This window comes from Lithobates pipiens, unplaced genomic scaffold (genome assembly GCF_037356315.1).
Source record: "Lithobates pipiens isolate NorthernLeopardFrog02 unplaced genomic scaffold, aLitPip1_a1.2 Scaffold_13, whole genome shotgun sequence".
NCBI classification, from domain to species: domain Eukaryota; kingdom Metazoa; phylum Chordata; class Amphibia; order Anura; family Ranidae; genus Lithobates; species Lithobates pipiens.
This window is the reverse complement of record NW_027507718.1, coordinates 73,985,989-73,999,186: the sequence shown is the minus strand read 5'-3', so window position 1 is coordinate 73,999,186 and position 13,198 is coordinate 73,985,989.

Genomic DNA, 13,198 nt, shown 5'->3' with positions numbered 1-13,198 from the left:
TGAGTTGTGTTCCCACTTGTGTCTCTCATTTATTGTGTCCCATATTCGCAGTGACCCTTTTGTCAATAAATTTGTGCTAATCCCTAATTCTCTATATTTTGCGGGTATCCATATTATCTCCCCTAATTCCCTTCTGCTTAACTTCATTTCTAATTCCACCCAATCCTTCCCCTTTTTATTGTGTGTCCAGTCTGTGATTCGTGAGATTGCTATGGCCTCGTAGTACTTTTTGAAATCGGGCGTTGCTAATCCTCCTCTGACTTTACTTCTTATCAAAGTATTAAGGGCCACCCTCGCCGCTTTTTTTTTCCATATGAATCTTTTAATCATCGTTTTTAATTTATTAAGATATCCCTGGGGTAATAATATGGGGACCATTTGACATATGTAAGTAAACATTGGTAAAATGAACATTTTAACTGTATTTATTCTCCCTATCCAAGATAAAGCTTTGTATTGGATCCTATCTAAATGCTGTTTAATTTTGTTCAGTAGGGGGATATAATTAGCCTCAAACAAGTCCCCCATCCCTGCTGTAAGCTTTATTCCTAAGTAGGCCAGTTCCCTCCCACTCCATCTAAAAGGGTATTTAGTTTGTAGGATTCTCTGTTCTTCTACTGGTATGTTTAAGTTTAGAATTTCGGATTTAGTTGCGTTAACCTTAAAATTGGAGACTTTCCCATATTTTTTTAGTTCTTCCATAATCGCCGGTATAGAGGTCTCCGGGCTAGAGATATAGAGCAGAAGATCGTCTGCAAAAGCAGCAACCCGATAATCCCTCTCATCTACCCGTATTCCCTGGATGTTTTGATTCTTCCTAATAGCAGTCAGGAGGGGTTCTAGTGCCAGAATGAATAGTATTGGGGAGAGCGGGCAGCCCTGTCTTGTCCCGTTGCACAGTTCAAGGGGGCAGGACAGGGCCCCGTTTATTCTTATTTTAGCTTTAGGCTTAGTATACAAAGCTTCTATCCACCCTCTCATCCTCTGTCCCAATCCATATCGCTCCAACACTTCGAATAAGAACCCCCAACTAACCCTGTCAAATGCCTTTTCAGCATCTATAGACATGAGTATCGAGGGGGTCTTCTGTCTTATGGTTTCCTGGCTTAGCATAATGGTCTTTAGTACGTTATCCCGACCTTCTCTCCCCTGATATATAAATATAGATTGCTTTAAGGTGCATGGGCCATCACAAAGGAGTCATTAACAACAAACACAATAACACACTGACAACATTTCTTATTTTAACATAATTTATTTATTTTGGTAAATTTTTTCTTGGCCCTGGTGTTGATCAAAGGGTAACCTCAAAATGATTTATAAATTCAAATAAATGAAGCCACCTTGGCTATAACACAACAATAAAAATGTATTTATACGTTGTCAATCCAGCCAATGCTGGACAACTATTCCCCACTGACCGAGGTCAGGAGAGGATCTACTGGCTGAGGTCCCCCCAACACCATGGCACTCTCAATTAAGTTTTGCAGACCCATATTAAATATGTCTATACCAATGTCCGACAAGTGGACCAAATCCCTTCTAAATAAACCAGGTATAAAACCTTCCAGCTCCATATGGCGGAATGATAAACCGCCCAGGGAAACCATAAAGTTATGGATGGTTCTATTTAGACGCCTCCTAATTCTATCAACGTAGAACGTAGAATAAGTTTCCACAGGGGGACCAAAGAAGTTGAGGGACCATCTCTGAAAAAGCCAAGGTAGTACCAGGAAATGAAAGTTTGATGGCATAAATATCCTTCTTTATTTCACAAAGCGGTTCCCAGGTCCTAACCTTGCTGATGTCGTTGGCCCCCAAGCCAACTGAAAAACTAGAATGGTAGGAGAGGGCCAATTGGAAGACAAATTAATTAAATGGCCTCTAAGATTACGCCATCGAAGGCCCCGAATACCTGACCAAAAAACTGTACATTCATTAAGATCCAGACCTAAATTACTGGAATAACTCCTGGATGAAGCCTGCTTACTAGCCCAGAAGATGTAGGAGTGGCCTACAATCCATATTGTACATTTAGCTGGATCTGAAAAAGAAATGATAAAGTTAGCAATTCGGGTGAACATAAATCTTGTACCTGCTACTAGCCCACCTACCAACCCTTTTTTGGCCTTAGGGAGGAAAACCCAGGAGATGGGCAGTTGTGGCAGCCCCGATCCTAAATTAATGGGATGAGAATTTAAAACCGGAAAGGTTAAGGCGTTTAAAGCAAGAGACTAAAACAGCAGAAAATTGGTATCTGGTCAAAGGGGACCGGTCTTGGTGGATAAAAAAGGAACCTTCAAAAGAGGGCCTAACCACCATAAAATTGGTAACATTGGATACCGGGCATATCAGCGGGTTAGGAGACCTGGCCAGCGACACCCACTGACCTTTACCCAAATCAAAGGTCTTAGATCTACAAAACAACAGTTTTAAACAGTCGGAGTCCAGGGATATGTGATTAAACAAAAGAAAAGAAGAAGATGCCTTGTTTTGAGCTGAAACTTCTCCTATTCTTAGAGCACCAAAAAAGATGACTGAGAAAACCGCTCAAACAGCAAAATTTCAAAACAAGAACTACCAACATTTTCCAATACTGATAATAGTTTAATTAACAGATCCACCGAAATAGGCTGGCAATCCTCTTTAGCAGGGGAGGATTTCCAAAAACCTTTGAGGATTTGGCATACTTGAAAGAAGGATGTCAAAGCTGGCCGGCCCGAAAATGTTAGAAAAAATTATACCCCAGCCAAAATTTTGCTAAACGAAGCAGGACGCAACTGCGATTTAATCAGAAAGGAGACAAAGGCTAACGAGACATAGGCATCCACTTCCAATACATCAACATTCATGCTATCACAAAAGGAACACCATTTGGACCAGGCCAACTCATATTCTTGCCATGTCTTCTGCGCTACAAAATTCCGGAGGCAAGTTGATATCAGTCCCAGATCAAGCCCCAGAGGAAATCTGGGCAGGGAGTGCCGTGTTGATCCGCCGATGGAGCCAATACCCGGAATCTCTCGAACTGCAAACGAGATAAAGCTCTGTGACGTGCTCTTAGCCAAATATTGAAACAATGTAAAACTAAGAAACGTAAAAGCTTAATAACTAGCTCTGACTTGGATGATAGCATATTGATAGCAAAGAGTACACCTTTGTTATCAGTATGCACTATAACCCTACGGTTTATAAAATAATCTTTCCATATTACAATTGAGACTATTACTGGGAATAACTCAAGGAGGACTAGGAGGACTATATTTTTCAAAATATCGTGGTGAAGCCAGCTTGAGTGCCACTCAGAAGCGCACCAACGGCCATCCAGAACGGCTCCAAAGCCTGATGAACCTGAGGCATCAGTAAGGAAATTCAGCTGCAAATCGTCCGTAAATTCATATTGCCACACAGTGGATCCATTTAAATTAGCAAGAAAAGCATCCCAAATCTTTAAATCCTCTTTGATACTCGCAGAAATACGAACATGCAAGTATGGGTTCTTCAAACCTTTGGTAGCCAAAGCAAAATGCCTAGAAAAAACTCTAGCTATCGGGATAAACCTGGCTGCAAAAGCAAATAGTCCCAACAAAGATTGCGCCTCCTTTAACCATACCTTACGCTTGGATTGGAACAAAGTGATCATCCATCTCATACGATGCAATTTCTCTCTGGGCAGTCTAAATTCCATCAATGAGGAGTCAATAATAATGCCCAGGAATTCAATAGTGGATGATGGAAAAAATGTCTTCTCATGGACAATAGGAATACCAAATGAATCACAAACCATAAAAAATGTATCCATTGCTTTAAGGCAAATTGGGGAGTCCATTGGGCCTATGAATAAAAAATCATCTAAATAATGCAGGAAACCCCCCGCAGGGAAACATTGGGACAAAACCCAATGCAAAAATTTTAAAAAAGCCTCAAAATAATAGCACGATAAAGAAAAGCCCATGGGCAAGACATTTGTCAAAATAAAATTTGTCCTGGAAATGGAAACCCAGGGAATTAAACCCTTGTGGATTCATGGGAAGCAGGCGAAAAGCAGATTTGATATCTGCCTTCGCTAACAATGCTCCCTGCCCAAAATGTCTTAAAAGCACTAACGCCTCATCAAAAGATGAATAAGAAACCGGAGCTATTACTCCCGAGACTTCATCGTTAAGTGATGGATATGACAGGTGGTGGATGAGTCTGAAACTACCCTGCTCCTTCTTGGGGACAATGCCCAAAGGGGAGAGCCTAAAAGTAACAAAGGGTGAATGATCAAAAGGCCCAGCTCCCCTGCCTTCTGTGACCTCTTTATTTATTTTTTCTTGAACAATATTAGAATGTATCCTGGCAGAACGTAAATTCTTAACCAGCACACAACCTGTCCTTGTAAAGAAAGGAACCAAAAAAACCTTCCTTAAAGCCATCAGTTAGCAACCGGGCCATCGTACAGTCTGGGTAGAGATCTAACCATGGTAGCATGCTTGGCAAGCTCACTGGTGTCATGGCTTTTCCCACTCGCATCTCGAGGTAATGAAGTGGTGGAAGACGTTGTTGACTTCTGAAAACACCTGCTTGCAGGGTGGGTTCCTTTGCAGTAAGAGCATTCGTGCCTTAACCTGCAGTTCGAAAAGAATTTGCATTGCCATTCATTAAAGGCGAAACAGAAGCCTTTACGAAAGGCAGACTGTGAAGGTACTGGTCGGGCAACAAACTGTGTTTTTTGTGGCAGCATGAGCTTCAGCCACAAACCCACATCCTTGCAACCCCATTGTAAGGTTGGGTGGACCGCAAATTTTTGTCTAAAGTTCTCGTCATAAGTGAATCATGCTGTGCCACCAAAATGGCGAAAAGCTTCAGCAATTATGTCTATGTGCTGAAATAAACCAAATCTTTCAGGAAAACGTTCCCCCAAAACTGGTGCATAAATGCAGAAAGCCTGCAGCCAATTTTGAAAAGTTTTCGGAACAGACCTTTGCCTATCGTCATCAGAGCGATCATCTGTTCTCTTATCAGATTTAGTAATGCAATCTTTGGAAGAAGGCAATAACGACAGTATCTCAATAAATTCACCCTTCCAAATCTTTTCTTTGACTAAGTCAGTTAAGTGGAAACCCAATGGCGAAATATCGCACGGCATAAGTACCTTAAATGAGGACTCCGCCACTGTAGAGATAGCAGGTTTTTGGTGCAAAGGTTTATTTGACAGCAAGAAACGACTGTCCGTGAAATTTGTAGCAATGGGTACCTCTGATATATCTCGCCATATTGGGCTGACATAATTTACATTTTTCTGTGCCATATTATCATTAACTGGCGGAATTGCACCATGTAAACGTGCCCTCTTAACTGCCCCCTTAGCAGTATTACTACTAGCATCTTGCAAAATACCAGAATACTGTGCAGCGTCAGTTTCTTTTAAACCACCACTTGAACCATGTTGCAAAATAGCACCAGATAGATGTGCCCCTGAATTTGTCATAATGTGACTATCATGTAAAGCACCAGAGTAATGTGATCCTTCATTCATATTAAATTCACTCAAGCTATGTGATGCACCAGAGTAATGTGCTCCCTCAGCTCTATTAACATTAGCACTAACAGTGTGTACCCCTTTAAGGTCATTTACAATGCTAGACAAGGATGTGAGAAAAGCATTTAAAGCAGAAGTTCCACCGTTTTTTTTTAAAAGCCAGCAGCTACAAATACTGCAGCTGCTGACTTTTAAAATAAGGACACTTACCCGCCCAGCGCACCCGCGATGTCGGCACCCGAAGCCGATCTCGATCGTCTCTCGGGTGCTGCCGCTGCCATCTTGGGTATGGGAATCAGGAAGTGGAGCCTTGCGGCTTCATTTCCCGGTTCCTTACTGCGCATGCACGAGTCGCGCTGCGCAATAAGGATGGTCCCCGCTGTCTCTGGGATCCGTGTGTTTCCCAGCAGACAGCGGGGGACCTTCGCAAAGGGACGTAGATTCTGCGTAAAGGGGTGTATATTCTGCAGATATCTATGCCGGAAGTGGGTGCAGATACCTGTACTGTACAGGTACCTGCACCCCCCCCCCCCCCTGAAAGGTGCCAATTGTGGTGCCGGAGGGGGGGAGGGTTCCAGTGAGCGGAAGCTCCACTTTAGGGTGGAGCTCCGCTTTAAGTCAGGTACAGAGAAGCTATGACATGTCTCACCACTAGGCAAACTCCTATTAGGCACACTGCTGGCAGCTGCTTCATAAGAAATTGTGTCAGTAGCAGGAACGCTGCGGGCTCTCTCCACACTCTGTGAGCTGGGAGAAGCTGCTGACTTTGCTCTCTTCTTTCCCCTCTTTGGCTGTTGACGTGGACTGCACATGCTCTCAGCTGGCTCCTCCATTTCTTCAGCTCTAGTGAGAGGGGAAGGACCAGGCGGAGCCTCTAACTGACCATTCCCCAGGCATTGACGGAGCCACTCCTCTCCGCCGGAGCTCTCAGGCGCAGAAGGCTCTCCTTTCCCTCAGGTGCACGTTGCATTTTTCCCGACGGTCCTGCGGAGTCCCGGTCCTGAGGTACGGTCTGCAGTTAATGGCCGGACGAGCCTTTTTATCACCTCCTGCTTCGCGGGCTTGTGCTCCCACCGAATCACATCCAATCAGCTGCTGCCATTGTTGCCCTGGCTGTAACCAGTGGCAATCCTGTAAAATAAAACAGCTCACATTCCCCTTAGGCTGCCCCATGTCGGCCCCGCACATTGCAAGGACCTGTCATTCTGCTTGCAATAGAGAGCAGTTTGAGACACTTCTGAGATCCTTTACAATTCTGTGGCAGGCACATTTGGCCAAGTTCACCTCCTAGGTTGGATCATTCTGCTTAAAATTGATTTCCTTACCATTGACTTGTATGTTAAGAGAAGTAGCTGTGACATGCAAAATCCTGTTGCTGGTTTTTATCTATTTGCTATCACTTTTTTCTGTTTGCACGTAAGTCTGCTTCAAACCCTTACTATTTCAACTAGTTTTTACCACACAAAGTTTTTATTGAATAATGTAGGTGAAAGTTTCTCCGAACTGTTGTTAATTATTTAATTTAATAACAATGCTAACCAGCACTTAACAACAACATTAATTACAAAAGTATATGCATGTATTTACATATATATTTAGCATTTATTCATTATTTTTTTTTTTACAAAGGGTATTGTTTAAAAGAAAATAGTTATCTATACTTTAAAACCTGTATTTATGTAAAAATAATTATATGTGAGGGCCTTTCATGTTTTATCTATTATCAATATTAAAGTATTGATACAGAATATCACGCATACAATCTTAATTTACTGTTTTTCTATGCCAGTCTACAAAAATATAGGAAAGGAATTTTCTGCATAGCCTAACAATATACCAGTTATCAGCTGATATTAGACCGGGCAAGCTTATTTTAATAATCACCAATGATTTTACCACATCTGTGTTCTTTATTTTTGTGGGGGGGGGGGGGGGGGGATAACTGGTTTCAATTAAAGTTTAAATGAGATAATTACCATGACCAAGGTTATCACATGATACTGACAAGCGCAAAAAATCTAATAGCACATGAACCATGTAAGTAATACACCGACCTCCATAAATAGCCTCTAATTGGAAATATTAGCAGCCCTTCATGCAGACCGTCTTTCTGAAAGGAATCCAGACAAACAAACAGGGAGCTCAAGATGAGTATATTCCAACAGGAACTTGTTCTGCAGGACAGGTGGTGTACACTTGGGCCAAGCAGCTCCAAGGCAGGGTCAACAAAGACACAGTCTGAATGTACTAGTGCAGCGGTCACCAACCTTTTTGGCATTGGGGACCGGCTGCATGTAAGAAAATTATGCCAAGGCCCAGGGGGGTCGATGTGGTTTTTCACTGCAATTTTTCGGGGCAATCATGGCACCATAGTTTATATGATGTTAGGATGATTGAAGCGCATTGTTTCTATTATCACATTGTAATATAAAATGAAATAGTTCCACTCACCGTAATGCAGAATCAGTGGGAGCCCTGAGAGTGTCACTTACCACCGTCACCTGCCACCAGATGCAGCATATCACTTGCCACCAAATGCAGATTGTCAATTGTCACATCACCTACCTTCAGATGCAGCTTGTCACTTGCCATGTCACCTGCCACCAGATACAGCTTGTCACGTCACCTTCCTTCTGATGCAGCTCATCACTTGCCATGTGCCTGCATTCAGATGCAGCTTGTCACTTGCCACGTCGCCTGCCAACAAATACAGCTTGTCACTTGCCACATCACCTTCCTTCAGATGCAGCTTGCCACTTGCCACATCGCCTACCACCAGTTGCAGCTTGTCACTTGCCATGTCACCTACCACCAGATGCCACTTGCCATGTTGCCTGTCACAAGATGCAGCTTGTGACTTGCCACGTCACCTGCCACCAGATACAGCTTGTCACTTGTCACATCACCTTCCTTCAGATGCAGCTTTCCACTTGCCATGTCGCCTGCCACCAGATGCAGCTTGTCACTTGCCACGTCACCTGACACCAGATGCAACTTGTCACATCACCTGCTGCCAGATACAGCTTGTCACTTGCCACATCACCTGCCATCAGATGCAACTTGCCACATCACCAGCCAACAGTTGCAGCTTGTCACTTGCCACATCACCTGTCACCAGATGAAGCTTGTCACATCACCTGCCACCAGATACAGCTTGTCACTTGCCATGTCACCTGAAACCAGATACAGTTTGTCACTTGTTACGTCACCTTCCTTCAGATGCAGCTTGCCACTTGCCACGTCACCTGCCACCAGTTGCAGCTTATGAATTGCCACCAGTTGCAGCTTATGACTTGCCATGTCAGCTGCCACCATATGCAACTTGCCATGTCGCCTGTCACCAGATGCAGCTTGTCACTTGTCACATCACCTGCCTTCAGATGCGGATTGTCATTCACCACGTCACCTGCCAACAGATGTGGATTGTCACTTGCCATGTCGCCTGACACTAAATGCAGATTTTTACTTGCCACTTCGCTTGCCACCAGATGCAGATTGTCAGTTGCCACGTCGCCTGCCACCAGACGTGGATTGTCATGTCCCTGCCACCAAATGCGGATTGTCACTTGCCACATTGCCTGCCACCAGATGCAAATTGTTACTATCCTGCCACTAGCTGAAGCTTCCCACTGTTGCCTGCCACCAAAAAAAAACAGAGGCAGCTTGTCACTTTTTAAATATAAAGGCAATTTGGTGGCAGGCAACAGTGACAGCAACAGAAGGAGGCTTCTCTCCCCAGCTTTCAGGAAAAGTAAAATGCCCGTTTGGGTAGTCATTTATTTCTTTGACCATTAAATGGAGCAGGGGAAACCACTATACATCCACTGTTTTAAGTAATGAAACACTAATTGTTTTAAAAGTTATAAAGTAGTATATTAGAAACCTTGCTTGTCTCAAGGTAATGAATTGATGCTAAGAAGGACCTCCTTTGGTGCATTTTAAGAAAACATAATGTATGGGGGGGGAGGGGGGGTTGTTTGTTGTGTTCCCAAGGCAGCCTGATCGTCGCCACTATATGTTTCCTGATAGTACACCTGGCCACATATTCTTGAGGAAGTCACGTGACCATGACAATACATGTGGAGTGAGTGGAGCAATGTAAGTTACTATGTTTTGATAAACATTTTTTTCATGAAATACTGCTCTATGAGGATACCTTTTCTTGCATGAGCCAAAAAAGCCAAAAAAAGATTGTCAACAGAGGATCAGAATGTCAGTAGAGAGAGAGAGAAAGAGGTGGAGGAAGACAGAGGTGTCTAAGATTGCTCACCCCATCATAGGGGACGTTGATGTTATGTTATAAAGCTTATATATAGTTACATAGTTAGTCAGGTTGAAAAAAGACACAAGTCCATCAAGTTCAACCAAAAAAAAAAACAATCCCATATACACAGATCTACACCCACAGTTGATCCAGAGGAAGGCGAAAAAACCCCAGCAAAGAATGCTCCAATTTGCTACAGCAGGGGAAAAAAATCCTTCCTGATCCCTCCCCTGAGAGGCAATCAGATTTTTTCTGGATCAACCATACCTATAAATGTTAATACCCAGTTCTATTGTGTACATTTAGGAAAGAATCCAGGCTTTTTTTTTTTTAAAGCAATCGACTAAGCTTGCCAGAACCACCTCTGGAGGGATTATGTTGATGGTTTAACACATACAGCACATACGTCAAGGTAAATGCATAGTTTGGAAGGGGGTTGGGAATCACTGAAGCACCAGCACTTTTTATTTGGATCCTATTGCTGTGGAGTCACTTAATTAATGCAAACACTAGCACCTATCATCTGGATGACTTTGTTGAGAAACACTAAATGAACTGCACTATATGGTTTTAAAAGGTTAAGGGCTTGTTTTAAGGACTATACTTTATTTGTTTTGCACTGAAAATTTTGTTTGGAGGAAAAGCATTTTAATGATACTTTATGCAAGTTATGGTATAATGTTTCTATGTTAATGGTTTAATACCTACAGCACAGAGGCTATAGGCGCAGCATTTTCACTTTTTATCAGCTTTCCAGTGAGTGTGTGAGGGCAAGCAGTGAGAGGTGATGTAATCCCGCTGCTGCCCATGCCTTCACAGTGCGAGGCAGGAAATGTGGTGATGCAGGGCGGAACTGCATCTCTCTGCTCCCTTGTCCACCCACCCGTTGTCTGTGTTATACTGCTCGCCTGTTGTCTGTGTCATGTGGCCTGTCTGCTGTCAGTGTAATAATTTTCAATATTTGCATATTGATTAAGAAAATTTTTCCCCATCTTTTGGGGAATTTAAAGAATTTCAGAATTTTTGAAAGTATCTTTTGAAAATTGTACATTCATTGATTTATTTTATGCTTTTAGGGCCCTCTCCTATATTTTGTCCCCATTGGGTCCCCTGGTACCTGCCTCTCGAGTCCATTTTGGTTGTGTGGGAGATCTGGACTAGTAGTTTTGGGCTAACACCTGAAGAAGGAGAATTGTATACCCACTCCGAAACGCGTTGGGTGCAAGGTGTGTGCCTACTTGGGTCATGAACAGAGAATCAATACGGGCACAATTTACTATTTGTAGCGGCTACACATCCACTGCTTCCAGGTCTACACCCTTTTCTTTACCCTCCCCTTCCCCTTCCCAACCAACTACTCCCATGTCCTTTATTCTCCATCTACTTACGTACTGCTTTTCCTTTCTTTCTATTTTTCTGTGGAACTGTTTGGTTTCCTCTTTCTTCTTTTTTCTATTTTATATTGTTCAGGGCAGTTCAATTGTGTTTCTCAATATGTGGATACTGTGACACTTCTCATCCAATAACCTATAATACTAGCATTGTTTGTCTGACAATGAAGTTTTTTAAAAAGTTACAGATATGTGTATCAACTGCGAGACATATAGCATGCGGTTAGTGATTATCCATGATTGTTTTCTGATATGGTTGTTATTGAGCTGTACCTTCCCTGAAATTCTTTTGAAAAACACAATAAAAATGTATATTTGAAAAAAAAAGAATTGTAATAGCCATAATGGTAGGGGAATGGACTTGACATGTTCATCAGAAATTATTAAATGAACCTCTGTGCAATGTATGCAATTTGCACATAAGTTCATGTAAGGAATTATGATTAACATCTAAAGTCTTTTCCCAGCTGTTTTGGCTATTAATACACCACCACCTCCCACCACCCTTCCTGTAGATAGGAGGAAGGTGTTACAGCCCCACCAGATACATTTTCAATAAAACCTTAGAGATAGTCTTCTAGATGCAAATGAAAATTGTCCCTATCATCCAAAATGAGAGAGGCGGACTGAGATTAAGTAAAAGTGCAAACTGTTTCAAACTGCTGGACCCAAGTGTATCAAATTTTATTAAAAGTATTCAGTCTGTCATGCAATTGTATAGAAACTCTGTTCAATCTACAATTTATGCTGTAACCTGCTCTTAATGGACTGAATAAAGTTGTAAAGAACTATACTTGGCATGCACTGATCCAGCTTTTTGGATTTAAGTGTATTTCTTAATGTTTGGCATGGATTTACCCAGCAGTTATATGAAGGAGCAATGGTGAAATAAGTTAGAGGTAATATAAGTAAATAAGTTAGAGGAGAACTGATATTTTTTGCCAGTGTCTTCTGATATGACACTGGCAGTGTGTTATATATACAGTATCTCATGAAAGTATGTACACCCCTCACATCTTTGTACATATTTTATTATATCTTTTCATGTGACAACACTGAAGAAATTACACTTTGCTACAATGTAAAGTAGCGAGTGTACAGCTTGTATAACAGCATAAATTTGCTGTGCCCTCAAAATAACTCAACACACAGCCATTAATGTCTAAACCGCTGGCAACAAAAGTGAGTACACCTCTAAGTGCAAATGTCCAAATTGGGCCCAAAGTGTCAATATTTTCTGTGGCTACCATTATTTTCCAGCACAGCCTTAACCCTCCTGGGCATAAAGTTCACAAGAGCTTCACAGGTTGCCACTTGAATCTCCCCAGTGCCGGTAGCACTCATGACCATGACACTCCCACCACCATGCTTGACTGTAGGCAAGACACACTTGTTTTTGTACTCCTCACCTGGTTACTGCCACACACGCTTGACACCGTCTGAACCAAATAAGTTTATCTTGGTCTCATCAGACCACAGGACATGGTTCCAGTAATCCATATCCTTAGTCTGCTTGTCTTCAGAAAACTGCTTTCTTGTGCATCATCGTTAGCAGAGACTTCCTTCTGGGACGACAGCCATGCAGATCAATTTGATGTAGTGTGCGGTGTATGGTCTGAGCACTGACAGGCTGACCCCCCCATCCCTTCAACCTCTGCAGCAATGCTGGCAGCAATCTTATGTCTATTTCCCAAAGACAACCTCTGGATATGATGCTGAGCACGTGCACTCAACTTCTTTGGTTAGAGCGAGGCCTGTTCTGAGTGGAACCTGTCCCATTAAACCACTGTATGGTCTTGGCAACCGTGCTGAAGCTCAGTTTCAGGGTCTTGGCAATCTTCTTATAGCCGAATCCATCTTTATGGAGAGCAAAAATTCTTTTTTTCAGGTCCTCAGAGAGTTCTTTGCCATGAGGTGCCATGTTGAACTTCCAGTGACCAGTATGAGACCACACCTGAGACCTTGTAACACTAACAAGTCACATGACACGGGGGGGGGGGGGGATTGCTAATTGAGCCC